Source organism: Doryrhamphus excisus, chromosome 8 (genome assembly GCF_030265055.1).
Source record: "Doryrhamphus excisus isolate RoL2022-K1 chromosome 8, RoL_Dexc_1.0, whole genome shotgun sequence".
Classification (NCBI taxonomy): domain Eukaryota; kingdom Metazoa; phylum Chordata; class Actinopteri; order Syngnathiformes; family Syngnathidae; genus Doryrhamphus; species Doryrhamphus excisus.
Window position 1 is genome coordinate 12,094,402 of NC_080473.1, and position 22,590 is coordinate 12,116,991.

General features: G+C 37.2%; 1 long non-coding RNA gene and 4 other non-coding genes across 5 annotated transcripts; all 5 read right to left on the reverse strand.

Moving 5' to 3' along the window:
• Positions 1–16,868: 16,868 nt before the first annotated feature.
• LOC131135091 (uncharacterized) lies at positions 16,869–18,374 on the reverse strand. Its single transcript, XR_009131529.1, has 3 exons — positions 18,282–18,374; positions 17,843–17,886; positions 16,869–16,989 (listed from the first exon to the last, which is right to left on the reverse strand). It is a non-coding gene; the product is annotated as an uncharacterized LOC131135091 (long non-coding RNA).
• Positions 18,375–18,892: 518 nt separating this feature from the next.
• Positions 18,893–18,966, reverse strand: trnai-aau (transfer RNA isoleucine (anticodon AAU)). Its single transcript has one exon. It is a non-coding gene; the product is annotated as a tRNA-Ile (tRNA).
• Positions 18,967–19,731: 765 nt separating this feature from the next.
• trnai-aau (transfer RNA isoleucine (anticodon AAU)) lies at positions 19,732–19,805 on the reverse strand. Its single transcript has one exon. It is a non-coding gene; the product is annotated as a tRNA-Ile (tRNA).
• Positions 19,806–19,889: 84 nt separating this feature from the next.
• On the reverse strand, positions 19,890–19,963 carry trnav-aac (transfer RNA valine (anticodon AAC)). The gene has a single exon. It is a non-coding gene; the product is annotated as a tRNA-Val (tRNA).
• A 243-nt stretch (positions 19,964–20,206) lies between these two features.
• On the reverse strand, positions 20,207–20,280 carry trnai-aau (transfer RNA isoleucine (anticodon AAU)). Its single transcript has one exon. It is a non-coding gene; the product is annotated as a tRNA-Ile (tRNA).
• Positions 20,281–22,590: the final 2,310 nt, after the last annotated feature.

Here is a 22,590-nt window from a genome sequence, read left to right on the forward strand (position 1 = left end):
TGACCGCATTACTGCCTGTCGTCAGTAATATGTTGAGTGTTGAAAACAATATCGTTGTACTGTGTAACTCTTCTCTGCTCTTAACTCACTGAAAAAAATTGCATATTATTGAGATATGTATCGCTCCATTTATTCATCTTGACAGGATGTACACATCTTCCTCCATAGTTCCATTCATTTGGTACGGTACATTACGGATATTTTAGAGCTACTCTGCCATAGCATCACGTTTATCCAGCGGAAAATGAGGAACACTTCTGTCATCTGGCTAAGTGAACCAAGCATGTGTCAATACATGACTGGCTTAGTTTAACAAAGCTCCTTTTTTATTGACATTATTCCCTCTTAGGGCTGCACGGCGACCGAGTGAGTAGCACACAGGCCTCACAGCTAAGAGACCCGTGTTCAATTCCACCCATGGCCATCTCTGTGTGGAGTTAGCATGTTATCCCCGTGTATGCGTGGGTTTTCTCCGGGTACTCCGGTTTCCTCCCACATTCCAAAAACATGCTAGGTTAATTGACGACTCCAAATTGTCCATAGGTATGAATGTGAGTGTGAATGGTTGTTTGTCTATATGTGCCCTGTGATTGGCTGGCCACCAGTCCAGGGTGTATTCCACCAATGTGTGAGACATCAGAATTTAAAAAACTGAGCAAATAGACATGTTCCTCATATTATGTCATTCAAACCCTTGCCATTTCATGGTTATGAACTGAACTGCATCTAATCAACCAAGGTAAGTCACTAATTGACAAGGCATGTCAGTGGCAAAACATAGCTGAAAAATTCGATTAGTTGACAGATTTGATTTTTTTTGTTGATTTTAAAGTATTGTAGGCTGACACTGTTGGCGCTCATAAGACATGCTGCAGCCTACAAGATTGCATAGCAGAAAGAAGAATATTTGGCATTCAAATCACTCATTCAGATGTGTGTGTGTGTGTGTGTGTGTGTGTGCGTCTGCTATGGAGCAAGCCCAGATGTGCATACATAAAATTATCAGGAGTGAGTCATTATGACTTTGATGGACTAAAAAGTCTACTCCAAATGTTTTTGTGCCAAGCTGCAGTCACCGTGACAATGACAACTTTGTGCTTGGGCACATTGTGAAAACACAATTAAGCAATATTTTCCTCCTGATTACAAAAGCACCCTGTTTCAAGTTATTCCATCACAGATCAGAAATTAACCTAGGGAATAAATATAATAATTCAGTAGGCCATAATCACCCATTGTAGTTTGAATGAACATTTTACCCATTGTTCAATACTTGATATACAGTAAAGGTAAAATGAGTCAGAACCCTTAATTATCAAATGTAATTTCAATGCATTCTCATGGGAAGATGTGGCAGAAACACAGAAAACAAATACAAAGATGTGTTAAATGTGAGGAGTCAAATTTTTTTTGTTCTTTTGTTGTACACAACAAGCTCTCTGAAACACAGAATAATAATAAAACATGCTACTCCGAGACAGCCTCGCCTCAGATCTAACAAGACAAGGAACTCAAATTCTTTTAATTTTAGACCATCAAAAATCAACAAAAAAACTAGCCTGTGTTATGTACAATTTCTCTTTCTGTGTAATTAATTGCAATTTAGGTTAGTTCTGTAATTGTTGTTTTACGCTCAATCGACTCCCTTTGACTAAAATAAAGTATGAAGACCGACAACTCCGGATAAATCCATATTTTTCTCATCTCATTGCACGTGAACATATGCAACAACAGGGAGCAGCTGGACGAAAAGGTGGAAATAAATAATAAAAGACGCCCCATGGAGAGAGAGCGGATGGGAGTAAGAGATGCAGAGAGGAATACATGTGCTGTGTTCATTCAGCTTACATTTTAAGGTGCAGGTAAGTGGTTCCAAAAAAAAACAGAAGGGAAGAACAATAAAAATAAAAACAAATGAAAATTCAGGCAGGTAGCAATGATTAAAAGATGAAGGAGAATAGTTGCCATCTGTCATTACAATAGCTACCCTTAGAGCGCCTATCACTCACTGTTATGACCTTACTTGATTACTTACTTACTTGATTGATTACACATAAAGACATACAATTTTGAGTTCGTCCTACATTTTCTGGAAAAATTATGCCTAATTATGCCATAATTCGAGGGTCTGTTTTTGCAATTAAGAACCACATCACCGGCTTGGCTGGAGATCATGAGATATTGACACTTACTATGGTACCCATTATGTCATTGGATGATCATCTCACGTCATACTTCGGTACGTGACAAAAATAAAATAAAAAAAAAAAAAAGTTAAACCATATTAGGAAAGCAGGAAGTGAACAAATGTAACAGTTACTGATTGTAAAAGTACCAGATGGAGGGGTAGGATTTAATAAGCATTGCTTCTTCCTACTCCTTTTGGACATGTGGAACTGTGAACTGATTATGTGATGCATTCAATTGTAATCTGATGCATGTTCAAATGAAATAAAACCATTACCATTACCATTACAAAGTATGGGTGTTTTGTGACACCCCTACTGAGCAAAGTATAAAAAACCATGAGGTATGAATTGTGTTGAAATCGGATTATCCCATCAATGTTTTTTTTTTTTATTTCAAAAAGCACTAATACAGTAAAATGCATTTTTATCTTGTCCACAACCTTTAGACTTATCAGCAAAATAAACTGTAATAAGTGCCTCACTGGGATAAAATATAATTTTAAAAGTCCCTGAAATTAACCAGAAAGGGCCCCTTTAAGAAATTGTGTTCATACAATGTGTTCCATAAAGCTTTTAAAGTCGTGTGTTCTTCACCTTATCTGAGTAATTGCATTAGTCTACTTCCATTCAAAGACAAACATTTTTGGTACAGCAATAAATGGACGCTTAATGTTTTTGTTTGCTGATCCATACATGATTAATTGCTGTCAATTTGATTTTTTTTGTTTAATGGACCATTATCATAGTTACATGGACAACTGCACCATTTACCCCAGAGATATTCAAGGAACTGTAAAAAGAATACAATAGAACCTCACGTATTTGTGATTCAGCATTCACGGCTCTGAGATTTGCAGATTTTAGTTGAAGATTTTTTTTTCTCGTAAAAATCTCATTCAACTTAAATTGGTAATAACTATATGTGTAAATATGTAATAAAAACAGTCACTATTACTGCAAATGATGATCTGAAATCATTAGAAAATGCCTATTTGTACTCGATACTTACTGTGCTAACGCTGGATTAGATGGTCAGAACTGAACCGTTTTTGTTCATGTGGGACGCAGTACTAGTTTAGTTTCACTGATGGGATTAATTCTATAACTGTAACCTTTATGTTCTACAGTTTAAGAAGGATTTTCTTTTTTTTTCTGAAAAACATAACCTAGGGAAAAAAGAGACGAAGAAGCTGAGCTTGCTGTCAAATCCTGTCAGCGTGTTTGTATAAGACAAGGAAAAAAAAGGCAGTGAAATGTCCCTGTAGGAATTGTAGAAAGTGATGTATTGCCTCCTCTCGCTGCCAACTAGGTGAACTATATCTTATCTAGGCCTGGCCTCTCTCTGATTTGCTGCTTCTGGGAGACGTGTTGTTTCAGTACATTTTCTAACTGTGATATGCACATGAACAAAGCAATGAAAATCATATAAATTGCACATTTTGCTGTCTCAATGCTGACAGATGATCCCTGTAGGGCTTGACCTATACGTTTGACATATTCCATGCTGGTACTGGAGAGAAGCACAGCAAATGTTGGATATGTCTGATATGCCTGTCCTTAAATAATTCTTAGCTTTTTCTCTTGAAATTTTCCCAGGCACGATGTACAGGACCCAAGTTGGTATGTTAAACATTAAACACATTTAACCCTTAGATGCATGAGTGATTGGACCCTACACTCTTCCATAAGTGGGTCAAAAATGACCCATACTAGAATCAATGCATTTTTATGCCAATTTTGCCATTTTGGTTAGGAATAATGACTTGTATGATATTTAGTATTATATTTAGGAGTTGATAAGTTGATAAGAATCAAAGGTTCCTATTGGATTCCATAGAAAATGCATGCGGGTCATTTTTGACCCACTTATGGAAGGTTGGGTTAGTAACACAGAAACAAAAAAATCTTAAAATGTATAAAAGGTAAGTTAAAAATGTGAATGGCATGATATCAAAAACGTGTTTTTTGAGGAATACCTGGAATATGAAGTGATTTAAAAAATTTCATTACAAAGATATTTCAAGAAAACAACCTGACCGGGTCATTTTTGACCCACTTATGGAAGGTTGGGGTAGCAACACAAAAACATTCTTAAAATGTATAAAAGGTGAGTTAAAAATGTGAATGGCATGATATCAAAATCATGTTTTTTTTATTAATACCTGGAATATGAAATGATCAAAAAAAATTCATTACAAAGATATTTTAAGAAAACAACTTGACCGGGTCATTTTTGACCCACTTATGGAAGGTTGGAGTAGTAACACAAAAACAAAAAATTCTTAAAATGTTTAAAAGGTAAGTTAAAAATGTGAATGGCATGATATCAAAAACATCTTTTTTGAGGAATACTCGGAATATGAAATGATTAAAAAATAAAAATTACAAAGACATTTCAAGAAAACAACCTGACCGGGTCATTTTTGACCCACTTATGGAAGGTTGGGGTAGTAACACAAAAACTAAAATTTCTTAAAATGTTTAAAAGGTAAGTTAAAAATATGAATGGCATGATATCAAAAACGTGTTTTTTGAGGAATACCTGGAATATGAAATGATAAAAAATTTTCATTACAAAGATATTTCAAGAAAACAACCTGACCAGGTCATTTTTGACCCACTTCTGCATCTACGTAAGGGTTAACGTACTGCATGCATGAAACTATATATGAGATAACAGCACCCCAAATTAGAAAACTGTCAAAAGGTAAAGGGCATGTAGATTTACAAAAGGAAGAAGTAAATACTTACCATAAATATACAGCAGAACAACTGGAACATAAACAAATTTACTGTAAAATATTTTCTATTAGTGGTATTAAACCTTTTTGCTCACTAGACTGAAATCTAGTGTGATGACCGTTTGATCTTCAGGTTTTCGTGAAACTGTATCTTCCAGAGAATTTTGGTTGAATTCTAAATTTTACACCATTGATAATGGAGGTTCAACTGCTTAAAACAAAGGCAACCAGTCCAGGTTTTATTCCATTTTTTACCTAAGTTCCAGCTCCCCCACATTTTTTCTCTTAAACTTTTGCACTCCGGGGTAATTTGCATTTACAAAATAATGGATTGGATTTATATAGTGCTTTAAAAGATACCCCAAACGTACTTCTACCAAAACCTTCAACTCCTGAGCCACTGCTAACCCTGACATAATACGACAACTACTGTATAGTGACTGAACAAACATGATTCATTTATGAGGCAATTTTGACTTTGGAAAAGTGTGGCGCTCCTAGATTTCGTATGGACTATCTGCAGTTTTTTCCTTGAGGACAAACAGACTCAAGGTTTAATTTAGTCAACTTGGGACTGCATGATTGCACTTCATACACTTCATACTGGGACACCACAATATTTTCAGGGACTGAAGAGATTCAAAGATCTTCCACTGCCACAACGTTTACCCTGCCATCTGCCCAAGGATTACCATCTTCTTGACAAACAGGAAACAGCAGGGACGGGTCGGGGCATATCATCTCATCCACTGGGACAATCAAAACAGGTTCCCCTTCAGGAACAATATTGTTTCTCCCGTCTGTCTTATTTCTTTCCACTTACAATTACTGTATACTGCATACAATATTGTATACGTATATAAAAGGTATAGGGTTATAGTTAACACATTTTACACCTTTTACATAAAAGGTTCAGTATTATTTTCTATAATTTTTATCTAAAGTGTCAGTGACCCTAATGAGGATAAGCGGCATAGAAAATTAGAAAATGGATGGATGGACATTGTGATTAAGGTGAAACAGACAGGTAATTGTAACCATACATTTGCCCTACCCTATATACTGTGTATGTGTACATATATATTAGGGCTGTCATTAAATGGCAAGTCGCTGCTTGCATTAAACATTCAAAAAACTGCGGGATTTCTCATTAATAGTTACAGCATTGTAATAAAATAATATTTACTGTATTGTATTGTATTGATGTATTGTAATGTGTTTTCAAAGATAAATTAAAAAATACATTGAGTTTGCATTTTTTATTAAATGTTTTCTGACTATTCATTTGTACATTTCATGAAGGAAAGGTGCATTGGGGCAAATCTTTAATAATAATCCTTTCAGAATGTTCCTAAATAGAATTTTTTACACTCACAAACATTTGGAGTTTAAAACCAGTATCATAAATAAATAAATCTTATTTTGAGCTGAAACAAATAAACAAAAAATGAGAGGTCTCACTCGCTCACATTTGTATTTGCTGAATGATTGTGGCCGAGTTTAAGAACTGATATTCTAATAATAAATACAAAAAAAAGACAAACATATGCTTGCTGACTTTATTGTTTTAAATAATGGTCAATAGATTACAAATTTTCTTTTACATAAAATTTGTTATAATTATCGTTGTAGTTGTACATTAAATCGTTGACCACAAAGAGATTTCCCCTACTTATTATAGATAAAAACATTTCTATCTGCGATTAAATGTGATTAATTGTGAATTAACTGTGGACAAAATGTGATTAATCACAATCAAATATTTTAATCGATTGACAGCCCTAAGACACACACACACCATACATAGAGCAAAGTTAGCAAAGAACTAGCGTCAACTGCTGATGAGGTCATAGACAGGCAACAGAGCTATGGAGCTATGGGACAGTGACTTCTGTTTCCGGTTGCTAACAGGAAGGAAACAGGATGTTTGGTGATGGAATTCACAGATCACAGTTGGACTTAGTGTACTAGTGTGTACACTAACTGAGAAATGCAAATGATGCAAAATGTTTGTGTAATTTATCTCTGGTGGGTCGTGGTGTCTTTGCCACAAACAGTCAGGTAAGGACCCGATGTCCATGAACACACCTCATGCCACAAGGTGCGTGTCATGTTTATGGGTGACTTGGTCAAGCTTCCGTGGGAGAGGAAGGAAGGAATTGAGTGTGTGAGTGTGAAGCCTATTCAGCATCCCAACAGACACACTCACGAGTATACAGGATATAATTGTCACGCATTCATCTAACAAAACAGCTTGGTCACTCAACACTGTGAATCATTATGTCAACATCATCGTTTAAACAACACTCAATATGTATCATGCACTTACTGTGAAAATGTATGTCACATTACCATAATAGCACTGAAGCAGATTCTCCTTGTGGGAGTGTGTGTGTATGTGTGTGTGTATGTGTGTGTATGTGTGTGTGTGCATATGAGTCAATACTCGGGGCCTTATTCACCAACAGTTTTTACTGTACAAACACATTTACTTTGACAAGAATGCAACCTTGGCCATGTTAATCTTAGGCCAAAGGTATGCATTCCTTTATTTGTGGCAGCTTGCCACTAATTAATGATGACCGCCACAGCTCGATTTGAAGCTACCTATTAAACTGCCATTTATGAAAACAAGAAACTCAGTTAATTGTTTGTCTTTTATTGTCTATGCTACAACACCACTTGGAGCAGCTCAGAATCAAATGTTATGTCATATTTATCTTAATTGTTCACGTAAAGCACACAGAACAATAACATAACAGTGTCTCTCTCCTTTCTTTGTGTCTGACCAGGATCAATTAAGCCCTGCGCTTTTCATGTGAAGAGGCGTTCAAGCACATTGTGTCACACTGAATGGTTATGCATAGTCTTTCAGACATCAACGAGTTTCGAGGAAAGAAAAATGCTGAAATCCATATTTGGCTCATGAAAACGCCAATTGCTGTAAGGGACATCGGGCCAACACTTCAAACTCCGAAGGCCGTTGGCAGATTACATTAACGTGCCAACACATAGAAGCTGAGATTTTATTGGACAAAAGAAATCCGTGCCACCAATTGACGGTGCCACTAAATGAAGACAAATGAATACAATTTAATATAACAGATGAAGTTGTAAATGCAGTTATATGTAATGAAATATCACACCCTTGTAGGTTTCTATATATGTCGCACGTCACGATGCATTATGGGACAGATGATAATATACTTAGATCTGTGTCCTAGTTTATGTAAGACTTCTATGAAATATGGCATTTATTATCTTTCCAATGTGAACAGTCACAATGATGGATTAGAAAAAAGCATTTCCGGTACTGTAAATGTGGCCCAAATTTCAACTTCAAACGAAGGTTGGTTGTATTTAACGTTTGCATTTTATCTTTATAATTCATCTTTTATACTCAGCAAGATTGGCACCCGCAAAGCCCACTATTGAATATTTGATCATTTGAATTCATAATGTTCAAAGATCAATTGTATTGACATAAGTACCATACCGAGTTATTAATCATAGACCCTGAGATTTCATTAATATATCATACATAATCAACATATCATCAATAAATAATCCGAGACAGATTGTTCTGAATCCCTGAAAGGTGTGATAAAGGTGTGATAGATATGGCAAAGGATACAGAATGACTTCTGCATGACCTAACAGGCAATAAATCAGATCTGGTGGTGTTGTGTTTTACCACTGACACAGAAGAAATATTACTTATATCGCATTAGAGAACGACGAATAGGATCCATCAACCATGCCAAACTTTTTCCACAACTCCTCCTCCTTCCCCTGTCGCTGGGTGACTTGTTCTCAAACTGTTCTAGTCATCCAAACTAAACATTTACTGCACATGTATGGACTATTGTACTTTTAATATAACAAGTGATTACAAATATACAACAAAAGGTGGCCAGAAATATTACAATATTGAACAAAGCTAAATTTGTTCTCAATCAGAAATCACTCCACACTCTTTATTGCGCTCTGGTTCTACCATATCTTACTTATTGTGTGGAAATATGGGCTAATAACTACAAATGCAATCTTCACTCGCTAAATGTACTGCAAAAAAGGTCAGTAAGGATAATTCATAATGCCAAAAATACAAAAATATTTCAACTTGCTGATATAGTTAATCTTCAAACAGCAAAAATAATGCATCAGGCTAAAAATAACCAATTACCTAAAAATGTCATCCAATACTTCTCTACAAGAGAGGAGAAATATGATCTCAGGGAAGAACTAAATTTGAAGCTAGGACTACGTTAAAAAGCATTAGCATTTCAGTATGTGGAATCAAACTATGGAATGGATTGAGTAAGGAAGTCAAACAATGCACAACGATGAGCCAATTCAAGAAACAATACAAGCAGTTGATGTTTGCTAAATACAAGGATGAAGAGTCTTGAACCAGTCATGATGTGCTATATATATCACTATATTGACACTTACTATGGTAACCATTATGTCATTGGATGGTCATATCACCTTGTACTTCGGTGCGAGGTACATTATTAAAAAAAAAACAAAAACCTTAAACTGTATTATGGAAAGCAGGAAGTGAACAAATGTAACAGTTACTGATTGTAAAAGTACCAGATGGAGGGGTAGGATTTAATAAGCTTTGCTTCTTCCTACTCCTTTTGGACATGTGGAACTGTGAACTGATTACATACTATGTGATGCATTCAATTGTAGTCTGATGCATGTTCAAATGAAATAAAACCATTACCATTACTCTGACTATGTGTTCTTGTCATAGAGGAGTTGTATATATGTGTGTCCTTTTCAGTTTAGACTCATCGGTTTTGCAGATGACAAATGTTTCAGTCTGGTGGAGGTCTCAGTGTTTATGTTTCTCAGCTATACATCAGTCAGTGATGTCTATCTATGCATACAAAGCACAGACTTAGGTACATGATTCCCTCCTCCACTTTCTGTGGCATATGACAATAGATCCAATATATCATTCTTTTCTACCTGCAGCTCTGGGTCATTAAGCTTGTACCAATATAGCCTCAGCATGAAACCTGACAGCATGGAAGAGCACAACAGGCATAAGGGGGCACTACAAGAAGGAGGATAGGATATGAGAGGGAAAATGTGGCAGCAGAGAGCACAAGGGGACAGGGGGAGGATTTAGGAAAAGTGATAAGACGGATACGGAGAGACAGTGTTTGCCGTGTAGGATGTGAAGAAAAGATGAATCATTTCACCCATCATTACTGAAGTTGTGCCAGTCTCTGAAGTTCCCCCGAGGCACTGATGTGGAGGTTTTAGCTGGGTCATATCTTTCAACTCCACCTGAGTGCTACTCCCATCACTCAAACACATGATTTTTACTTCTCATGGTACCGCAGCTAGGGACTTGCACATTACCACGACCATTTACCACTCGATCACCTTCATTTCATATTCTCCACAAAAAAACGTTGTCCTTTGTTGTGTCTTGGGCGGCTTACATCTTGCAATGTATGAAATACACCAGAAGAAGAAAAATGTTTCGCTGTTTACAGGAGCTCAAAATGAACACAGACGCAGTGCCTAATAGCACCTAAAACACATGTGTCAAACTCGAGGCGCTGGGGCCAGATGCGGCCTGCCACATCATTTTATGAGGCCTGTGAAAGCCTAGGAATAATGCGTGTCAATAATGCAATTCAACGTTTTCCTTCTAAATTTATTTATTCTTCTTCTGTATTTCTTAAATATTATTTTATCATATTTTTTATATTATTTATTTGATATTATTTGATTTATTTATTTTATTAAGTGAAAAACTTCTTATCTATTATTTGTAGTACATGATAAAAGTCTGAGCACCTTCTGGTGAGCTTGGATATATAAACCTCCATCTTGACAATCACATTAATTAATCCATTCAGCAGAGCATAAAAATATCGGTAATGCATTTGACATTCATGCTTTCTGGATGGACATCAGAGATGGGCACTTTGCAGCTTCCTTTCAGCAGGAGGAGAGTGCTGCAGGGTCTCCTCATATGATATTTTGGTGTATTTTATTGTCTGATTATCAAAAATAATGACACATACACATTACACAGGCTGCATAGATGTCACAGTGACATGCTGACAAACTGGCATGTACCATGTTCCAACTCCAACTGTAGACTGGACTTCCACACTAAGCCGAGAGGGGAGACTCGCCGCAGCTGGATTGTAGGTTGATCATGCAATGTGCATACACTGATGTTTACTGTGGTAAATAAATGTATAATACAATGCAATGGTCAAATATTAATATTTACTTTATCAAATCCATCCATCCTCATGAGGGTTGCGGGGGTATGCTGGTCACCAACCAATCACAGATATTTACTCTATGTTGTCATTATAGTAATTTTTTGTGATGCTCTGCCTCAGCTGCCTCCCCGGACTACATGTCACTGAATAAACTGTTGATCAGAAAAACATGAACAGTTGTGGCAAGCCCATTTGTGCCTGACACAAAAAAAATGCAGCACAAAGCTTTACAGACACTTTAACCTCGATCTCATTTCTTCTATCACTTCTTGTTGTGGATGAAAGTTTGACTTTTGCTCTCAGCGGTACCTTTTTCTCGGTTTATATGTTATTTAGCTGGTGTGTTCCAAGGCGTCCTTGAGGAAGTCATTTAACTTTGCTCCAATGAAGCAGCTTTAAGCGAACAGATCAGTGAGATAATAATATTTTATTTGGCTTACAAAAAGAGCCCTACTGTGCACCAGAAGGTCAAAGGCCAGTAGGGAAACAAATGAGGACACATAGGGCCTCAGCAAAGCCACACAAGCCAAAACACAATTAAAGTATACAATAGGTAAAAGGACGTACACAACCATTTAATGCATAAGTCCAAACTGGTATTACAAGGCGACAAAGGCTGAGCCCAAAAACTGTGGGTCTTCTCAGGGATCGCCCATATAAACAAAACAGGACCGAAAAGTTATGTGCACCATTTTCCACGCAAAGCACAGGATCTATAAAAAACAACCTAACCTGAGAATGTGTGCACCAAAACGCCACCTTTGCAGCTGGTGCAGGCACTTTTTGGAGACATGGCAAAAATGCAACACTTACTTTAAATGGTGAAGCGAAATCATATGTTACAAATAAGCATATGAGCATAATCCATATGCAATGGAAGCCAATGAAGGTTTATCCATCATTGCATGAACACATCATAGACTTACAAAAACATTTGTGCATTTGTCTGTTGCTATTTTTTATTTTATCATGAAAATATTGTGTTTGATTAATATTAATATTAAGAAACAATTGTCATTGTTGAGTAAGGACCTCAAACAATGCACAACGATGAGTGAATTCAAGAAACAGTACAAGCAGTTGATGTTTGCTAAATACAAGGATGAAGAGTCTTGAACCAGTCATGATGTGCTATATATATCACTATATTGACACTTACTATGGTACCCATTATGTCATTGTATGGTCATATTATATACATTATTTAAAAAAACAAACAAACAAACAAAAAACAAAAAAACCTTAAACTGTATTATGGAAAGCAGGAAGTCAACAAATGTAACAGTTACTGATTGTAAAAGTACCAGATGGAGGGGTAGAATTTAATAAGCTTTGCTTCTTCCTACTCCTTTTGGACATGTGGAACTGTGAACTGATTATGGGATGCACTCAATTGTAATCTGATGCATGTTCAAATGAAATAAAACCATTACCATTACCATTACCATCAATTATGTCCAGGCAAGGCATTGTGTTGCTGTGGCAACAACCCCAGGATGCAGAGTAGAAAAACGGTGCACAGAAACAGAATGCAAAAGAAGGTAATCGGCATACAGCAAACATGAACCGAACAGAGACAAAGCACAATGCCCCAACTTAACTAAATAGTCCACAATTACTTATCAGCACCAGTTGCACTCCAGAAGGTAAAGGTGCTCACTGTAAGGCACACTGCAGGAAATAGCACTACCAAAAAACAGATGCTAAAAGGATGGAAACTCAGGAAAACACTTGTCACACCACACACGTCACACAGAGAGTGATAAATGAAATAACTCACCAGGGTATACGTTTACAAGACACAGAGCAAATATGTCCTCAGTGATGCGTTCCTTTGTTCTTTGGACACGTCATAAAAAAGTAAGGCAGTTTTTATGATTGCATTTGTCAAATATGTCATTGTTAGCTACATTTATTAGTCTTGCCAAGGCCTTTATTTGTGTAGCTGGGTGGTGTGCAGAAACTGAGGGCCTGTCTCCACGTAAGAGGGTATCTCATCAAAGAAAGTTATTTTTGCACGATTTGGCCTATCATCCAAATGAGCCTGCAGATATTTGGTACTAAAAACGAAGGTGGATTTGGAGAAAAAATTGGTCATGTCTTTGGGAGGTCGGCCAACTTCACTCAAATAACAATTTCCATTTTTTTATAAACAAATATGGGAAAATATGGGGTATTAAAAATACCCTGCTACTTAATCTGATTAGTTTCCCTTTCCACAAATGATGGGAGGGGGAGGTGTACATTGGACTAATACACAAGATTAGTTCCTCATAAAATAATTAAAATACACCCAATATTTTCATATGTGCATGTCATTATTACATTATTTTTTCTTTTTTCTTTTTAAATGTTTTACTAAATAGTTAATATTAAACTAAAATGTGGTAACAGTTATAGTAATATAGTAATATAGTAACATGCTGACAAAAAATTGAAGTTTTTTCAAAAAAAATTTGATAGCGGATGTGCTGTTCTTTGTTTTATTTGTTATGCCACTGTGTCTTCCAAATATGTTACTTTTCCCAAGTATTTCCACTTGCACTTCCGGCCACCGTAACAATGCAATCAAGGCTCTTTATGTATGAGGTGGAGCTACATATGCACACTTTACCTCAAGGTGGAATCTATTAAGTACAAATTGCTTGAATGTGTGTGTATGCCACCAGGGCTGAATATTTTTGTCCGTACACACATTTTGGGTTTCTGGCGTATTCAGACTTTTAGTCAGATAGTCAGACCTCCAGACATGGAACTAAAGAGGTTGAAACAATCAGAACAAAACAGTAGAGGTCAGTACAACAAAAATAGACGAAGAAGCATTAGAATGTGACATTGTGAACATTTATCAGGATGCAAGTTAAATAAAAGCTAATTTTAAACTAAATGTGTAGCACATGAGGTCGAAAGCACTTCATATAAAGTAAAGCAAATACATTTCATTTTATTACTTTGGCTCCATTCACATTTAATGATGTCAAGATCAGAGCACATTTCCTCGACTTAATAATCCATTTGGATGTGCTGTTAATGGACTTTTTCATACTTTACACGTGCACATTAAAAAAAAACCAAACATGACTCATTGAGACATGACATTTAGCTCAAATCTCACAAAGTAATGACTCCATCCTAACTTTGGTGCAATAAGTTCACCACAGGGAGGGATATGACAAGAGAGTCCATTCACACGCAAGATAACCTTTATAACCTGTCATATTGTTTTATAATCATATTGTCTGAGTAACAAAGAGATTAATATTCAAATGGCGGAAAGTCTTATGACCCATTTAACGGTCTGACGGCAAAAGTTTTGGCACTATTATAGTATTAATTATTGTCTGGCAGCAAGAAGCATTACCATTAGTATACTTACTCTTCAGTCCGTATACTGAACTCCTTCCGATTTGTTTGCTTATTGACAGTATTGTACAAGTTGAAATTGTGAATATACGTACGTATGTCAAGAGCTAACTTTCTGTCGGAAAACGCTAGTCTGTGAAAACAACCGCAGACCAAACCAATTTGTGATAAAACACTAGCAAATGACATGTGTATTTTGTTCAAAATCAGCTCTAAGAAATCCTCACAGCACTCTGCAAGCGTGCACCTGCATGCCCAATGGTCAAACAAGAACCACTCAGTGCTCTGTGATATGCCATATATGGGATGGCAGTGTGTATCTGAAGCATGAAGTGTCATCCCTGCACAAACAGTAACTTTTTTTTATGTTTCTCAAAATGCATAGATTTAGAATGAAAGCAGAAGGAAAGCAGACAGGTGTACACATTTATCTGCAAACTGCAGTTCTCGTTTATTCATGTCATATCAGCTACTGTGATACTTTGTATAATAACTCAAACCTATAAAATAGTAAATAAGTAAGCATAAGACCTCAACATTGCCAAAGAACTACCCAAACATTAACAAACTAACAACTGTTTGTTTTAACATCTACTTAATGTTTGCGTTATTGTGTATAAATGCTCCAATTATATCCAATGGTATTTAAATAAAAAGCAAAACAGTGTTGCAGTGTTGCAAAACGGCTCAAAAAGGAGAAGACATGGAGGTTGGTGCAGGCATAGTGAGGGAGTGAGGAGGGACGGCTGGTGGGAAGCAGGAGGGATGGAATGGGATGGAGGTTTAATAAATCGATGGTGGGAGTATAGAAAGAGAAAAGAAAGAGGAAGGGAGGGTTTGGGGGGCGACATCAGCAGCAAGGCTGGAGGAGGAACAGCATGACACTATACTGTTATTTTCTCATTCAGAGGCCAGATAGAGGAGGCAGATACCTACTGATTATTCACTTTTATGCTCCAACAGTAGGAAATGTATTTACAAAGTATTGCATAAGAGCTGAGGTTGGTTTTAAGTAAATATTTACACTCCTCATTGCCTTTGCTGTACATTTCCCCAATATATCATTCGAGGTGTTGCTCTCACTCAAGCAACGGGAAAGAAATGGAGACAAGACACAGCTGTAGAACAGGCAAAGCCCGCCATTAAACATCGGGACATAGTAGGGCATTTCCAACAAGACAGAGGAGGTCTTAGCTTGGAAAAAACAACACCCGCATGGCAGAGGGCTACTCCAATTGAACGGCAGCATCTGGTGTTGGAGGAGGTGCAGTGCCAGTAAAAAGCTAGCAGATATACCACTGCAGTGTCTCAAGTCAAGCAAGTTCATTGGGGAAAGACCTGGAGCATCACCTGGAGTCCAACTGGATCAGTTTTGTCATCAGAGCCACATATGACACAATACCATCTCCAACCAAGTCAAGTCAAATGAAGTCAAGTCAAATGAAGTCAAGTCAAATTAAGTCAAGTTAAGTCAAGTCAAATGAAGTCAAATGAAGTCAAATGAAGTCAAATTAAGTCAAATTAAGTCAAGTCAAGCCAAGCCAAGTCAAGTCAATCTATTTGTATAGCCCTTAATGAGAAATGATACTGTACCTAACAGCGTATTTCTGCTGTGAATTCATGTCATCACTATGTCTTACTACACCAGCACAAAATCATTCCACCTGCAATGCTACCATTTTAAGCAATGTCACATTTATAAGAAGTTTTTTTCAGGAGGCAATGTTCACGATCTAGGGTTAGTTGTAAAAGGAAAAATAATAAAATTGATGTGCCTATTCTGTCTTTTCACATGACTCACTGACTCATTGTGCATCGAGTGCATTGAGAGAGATTGGGCTTTTTTGTCTTCACTTATTTCTGTGCTCCGTGATCTTTGACCTTCACATCTCTGCAACCATCTTCAAGCAGAAGATCCAGTAAAGCTGTTAAGAAAAATCCACCCTTTACTTCTGAGCTGCCTCTGTTCAAAAAAGTGACAGAAACAGTTTAGCAGCCCAGGGTGAGCACATATTTATTTTTCAAGGATAAAATATATTTTTCTCTCAAGAAAAGCCGTATTTCTTAACTTACAAATTGCATCATTAACATCCATGTGGAGATCACAAAGATTGATAGAAATATGCATGCTGAAATAACAGCCAATAATATTTACATCAGAAAAGTATGTAGAAAGTTGAAACGTGCTTTCAGGGTTGTTACATCAGCACCAGGTCAGTTCATATAGTGTACAAAAGGGGGAAGTGGGTCAGCAGTGAAGAGAGCAAAATAAAATATGTAAGTCACGCAGTATGTTTTGATTTGACATAGTTTTATTTTACACTGGAAGCCCTTACTGATGCAATCCTCTCATTTATCTATGCTTTTATCCGGGCTTGGTGTTGAGGCCCTGGCCAGGAATTGAACCTACACTACACTACACTACAATACCTACAAAGAAAATGAAAAACATCCATCAATACAAGTTCCATATGAAAAAAAAACAACATAATGCATATTGTTTAAAAAAAAAGCCAGAGGACCCGCAGACCAAAGAGGGAAGCTGATGTCATTGCAGCGCTCGACTGACTTCCAACGGGTTGACAAGCTCATTGTGAAAACACTGATAGCTTGTGATTGGCTCCTGCCAAAGAATGAGCTTGCGACTCGCGACAGCACAGTATATTATAGTAGAATATAAATATCTAAAATTGGATTATACAATATATAGTATACTCCGGTTTCCCCCACTTTCCAAAAATATGCATGTTGGGATAATTGGAGCCTCTAAATTGTCCATAGATGTGAATGATTTTTGTCTATATGTGCCCTGCTATTGGCTGGCAGCCAGTCTTGTGTGTACCCCGCCTCTTGCCAAAAGTCAGCTGGGATAGGCTCCAGCATACCGCCATGACCCTAGTGAGGAAAGCAGCGTAGAAAATGGACTGATGTAATATAGTATAGTATACAATAATATTTATTATATATTTTGTAATATTAATTTCTGGTTATGTTAAGATGATAAACGCCTCAAAAGTGTTGACACTCCATATACTAGGGTAGTTCTTTCAGTAACCTTCCTGAGGATTAATATAACCAAATAAAGGTGCAATTTGAAACAAATACAAATACTGTAATCACATCCATTTTAGGGGTCGACGCCTCATACTGTCCAGGATGCTTCATTTCAGAAGTGTACTTGAGGATTTTTATCAATTTGAGATTTTAAACTATAAAAAGTGTTGCGTTTTTTGTAATGCCTTGGGTCAATGATAAGACCATCAGGCTTTCTTTTGAAACTTACTTTTATCTGAAGGGTTGATTACTTCAGACAGATAAAGATCAATGCTGAGAGAGAGAAAAAAAACATTCAACATAAATTCAAAAGGAAGGAAATTCAGCATGAGCTGAACTGACAGACAGAAAGAACATAGCCACTATAGTCATTCTTGTGAAGTATGTCCAACCTGTTGGTGGAGTGGCGCTCAGATCCACTGATGTTAAAAGGCTAATTGGTCATTAGCGAACACTTATGGATATCAGTGCTGCTGGAAATGGTTGTGAAAATTAAATAATCATTAAGCTTTTCCCTGAGGCATATGGGGGTTGAGCCTGTGACATTGGTGTTGTTAGCACAACACTCCAATCAACTGAGGGAACACGCCACAAGAAATGATAATTTACTGATTACGTTTTCTCATCAATTACATTTTGAACAAATGCAGTGACGGTAGTGAACTTACTCTGATGTTCTGAGTTTGGAAATTTCCGTCCATTTGCCATTTTTGGTCAAACACTGATCCCCCAACAATGTTTTTAATTTCTGATATGGCATTGATTGAGTGATGCTGATAAGACGCAATATTAGCACCATGCGCTGATCAACTTAGCTAATGGGTAACAATCACTTAAAATGTATACAATTTAGTGCTTAACATTTTGTTCTACCCATTCAAGTTCGAAGAGATGAACAAATACAGTAATGGTGGTGAATGCAGATTTATTTTTCCATCCGTTGAAGCTGAGTTCCCAGTCTTGATTTGGGAGTCGCTACCATGTTCCCGTTGAAGTTCGATCCCATGGCAACAGTTTTTCACATGTTGAATTGACCCAGCGATTCTGATCCTCAGATCAGTTTGAACAGATGCAGTGATGGTGATTAACTTCAAATTGTGTTTTTTCTGAAAAGATTTCTCTTTCCTTTGACTTAGTATACAACCAATCAACCGATCAGAATTTTATGTAACATTCTGGTTACATTTCAATCTCAAAACATCTCACATGTTGCCAGTTTGAGCTGTGACATCAAGAAACTCATCCTGATAATCATATATCCAAAGAAAATAAAGAACCGTGGCCAGTACAGGAGTTGAACCCGTGACCTTGGCGTTATTAGCACCACGCTATGACCAACTGAGCTAACCGGCCACAGGACGCCATGGAATCAAGTGTTTTCAGCTCATATCAAGTAACTCATTCTGCTACTCATATATCCAAAACAAATAAACCAGCACGGGGGTTGACCCGTGACCTTGGCATTATTAGCATCAACTGAGCTAACCGGTCACAGGACACCTTGGCATCCAATATTTCCAAATCGACTAACTCATCCTGATCCTGATAGATCAATGCAAATAAAGGACAGTGGCCAGTACAGGGGTTGAACCCGCGACCTTTGCGTTATTAGCACGATGCTCTGACCAACTGAGCTAATCGGCCACATGACACTATGGAATCAAGTGTTTTCAGCTGAAATCGAGGAACTTATCCTGAGCCTGTTATATGAAAGCAAATAAAAAACAGTGGCCAGTACAGGGGTTGAATCCGTGACCTTGGCGTTATTAGCACCACGCTCTGACCAACTGAGCTAACCAGCCACAGGACATCATGGAATCAGATGTTTTCAGCTCAAATCGACAAGCTCACCTAATCCTGATATATCAAAGCAAATAAAGAAAAGTGGACAGTAGAGGGGTTGGCGTTTTTAGCACCACCCTCTGACCAACTGGGCTAACCGGCCACAGGACACCAGGGCATCAAATGTTTCCAGTTCAAACCAGTTAAATCATCCTGATCAATGTTTCCAGCTTAAATCGACAAACTTATCATGATGTTTTTCTTTCACACATCTCAGTCTCACAACAGTGCTATCACTTTCAGAACGTATTCAGGTATTTGACGGTAAAGGAACAGTGGCCAGTACGGGGGTTGAACCCGCGACCTTGGCGTTATTAGCACCATGCTCTGACCAACTGAGCTAACCGGCCACAGGACACCATGCAATCAAGTGTTTTCAGCTGAAATCGAGGAACTTATCCTGATCCTGTTATATGAAAGCAAATAAAAAACAGTGGCCAGTACAGGGCTTGAACCCGTGACCTTGGCGTTGTTAGCACCACGCTCTGACCAACTGAGCTAACCGACCACAGGACACCATGGAATCAAGTGTTTTCAGCTCAAATCGACTAACTCATCCTGATCGTCATATATCCAAAGCAAATAAAGAACAGTTGCCAGTATGAGGGTCGAACCCGTGACCTTGGCGTTATTAGCACCACGCTCTGACCAACTGAGCAAACTACCCACAAGAAACAACAGAATCAAGTGTTTTCAGCTCAATTCGACTAACTCATTCTGATCTTGCTATATCAAAGCAAATAAAGAACAGTGGCCAGTACAGGGGTTGAACCTGTGACCTTGGCGTTATTAGCACCATGCTCTGACCAACTGAGCTAACCGGCCACAGGACACCACGGAAAACACATTCCATCACTTCCAGGATCCTCACCTTTTTCCTGTGTGACATGCATCACTGCATTTTATGTTTTATTTTTATTTTTTGCATTAGAATCCTTGAGTTATGGAGTTATGGATGTTCTCTGCATGAGCAAGCAAAAGAGGCAAAGGCAAGGTCAATAACACATTCAAATGCAGCTGTGTTATGTTCATGTGTCAGAGCATCAGATGTAGTCCTAGTGAATGGCAAAAAGAAACATAAAAGGATTTGTTCATTATGCCCATAAGAAAAGTAAACAAATCATTTGAACCTAAGCCGACAAGCAAGGGCACAAAATAAAACTTCTAATGTCAACCAGAACATGTCCCCAGGTTATCACTGATTTGCTCATAGGCTATTTCACATGACTTATTGTTTGTCTGTAGGAATCAAAATCATTTAAATGAATCAGTCCCAGGGTCAGGCTTTAGATATAAAAACCTGTTTATAGCTAAAAATCTTTTTAAAATGATTACTTTCTTGTAGTGCACTACAAGTGTTTTTTTTAGATTCAACAATTTCAAAGAGTAAACTGCTAAAGAAACCTCATTTTGAAAAATCAGTTAAAATATATATATATTTTTACACACATCATTTATTCACTTTGTTGTTAATTATTTTTACTGACATATTATTATAATGTGTGTTTTATATTTGGAATATTGTGTATTTCTTTGCTATTTATGTCTGTGCCGATGAAACGCTGCATTACCAGTGACTTGCTCTTCTCCCAAACCTGCAAAATTGAATAGACTGCACCTACAGGTACCCTGTGGGCAGAGGCACACATGAAACCATGCAACTGCACACACAAAATGTTACAACATTGATCCGCATGAATGCACAGACACTTGCAGTTCCTAGTTCACATTTTTCCACACACATATGTGCATGCTCCTGTGGGAAACTGAAGAGAAACTCCGATATGGGTGACTGCACAAGGTCAAAGTCTGAATGTGAGTCGGCACACCTCAAACATGCACATACAAGTACATAGATACATGCAAAATTAGGTCATACAAATGAATGCAGGCATTTGACTTTCACTATTGGAGCTGAAAATAGCTGGAAAGCACCAGTGGACAAGAATGAGATAAAAGAAGGAGATGAAAGATAATTGGATGAAAAAAAACAACAACACATTCTAGAGAAAGAAGTGATAGACTACATTGCTAAATTACATGGATGAATTGCTGCAAAAACTGCTTCATATTAGCATCATACGCTTACGTCATATACATAATCTCCATATCATGCATTATCTGTACTTGAAAGGGAAATTTTACAGAGCTAGTTTTAAATATTTAAAAACTACTTGAGTGTGTTATTTCAATAATGTACTCTATATTGTACATTTATATTTTTATAATATCATATCTAATATCACTTTGCAGTGGTGTGCAGTCAGGCCTTCTAATATACCCATTATTTATTGGATGGAATATTATAATAGAATATTTATTAGGGAAATATTGATTGTGAGCGACTTCAGATGATGTTGTAGTTTAACAGTTGTCAAAACCTTTGTTCTATTTATGGTCATCACATTTGGTAAAGCGACAACTTTACGATGAAAAGTAGTCACAGACTCAAAGTAGCAGGAATTTATGTCAGGGCGTATTGGTCACTATGTACCCAAAGATAAGGGGACTATAATATTATTAATAGTGTAGGTATGGTAGCAATCTTACAGCAGCCGTTGCTATCTTACTTCAGCTGTTGAAGTTCTCCTCATTCTAAGCCAATGATTCTTAAACGTGGCCTCCCCGTCCGTGGGATGGATGGCCACCAAAAAATATTTGTTTTGATCATTTGGAATGCGTTCACTTGCAGACCTGCCAACATGTACATTTTTCGTACTCCTGCAATTTGACTCTTAATTACACTTGTATGTTTTGTTGCTCTCAATGTATGCATTCACACTTTAAGTTTTGAGCTGTCATAGCATTCGTCAAAGTCCCATTCATCTTTATCATGTGCGTGTTGCAAAGTACTGCAGGGCCTTAATAATCACTGACTGACCACTGATGATCTTTTTACATTTTATTATTTATTTTTATATTTATTACAGTATCGCTCAGTGCCAACACAGTATGAAAAATCAGCTCACATTCACATTCATGAACACCACAATTCAGAACATTGGTGTTATGACACTAAAAGGTTGTTACAGTTGGTAGTATGGTAACTGCCATGTTTCCCCAAATCCAAGAACTGAATGTTTTTATGTGTGCCTTGGTTCCTGTTTCCATGTCCTTATTTTGTAGTCACTTCCT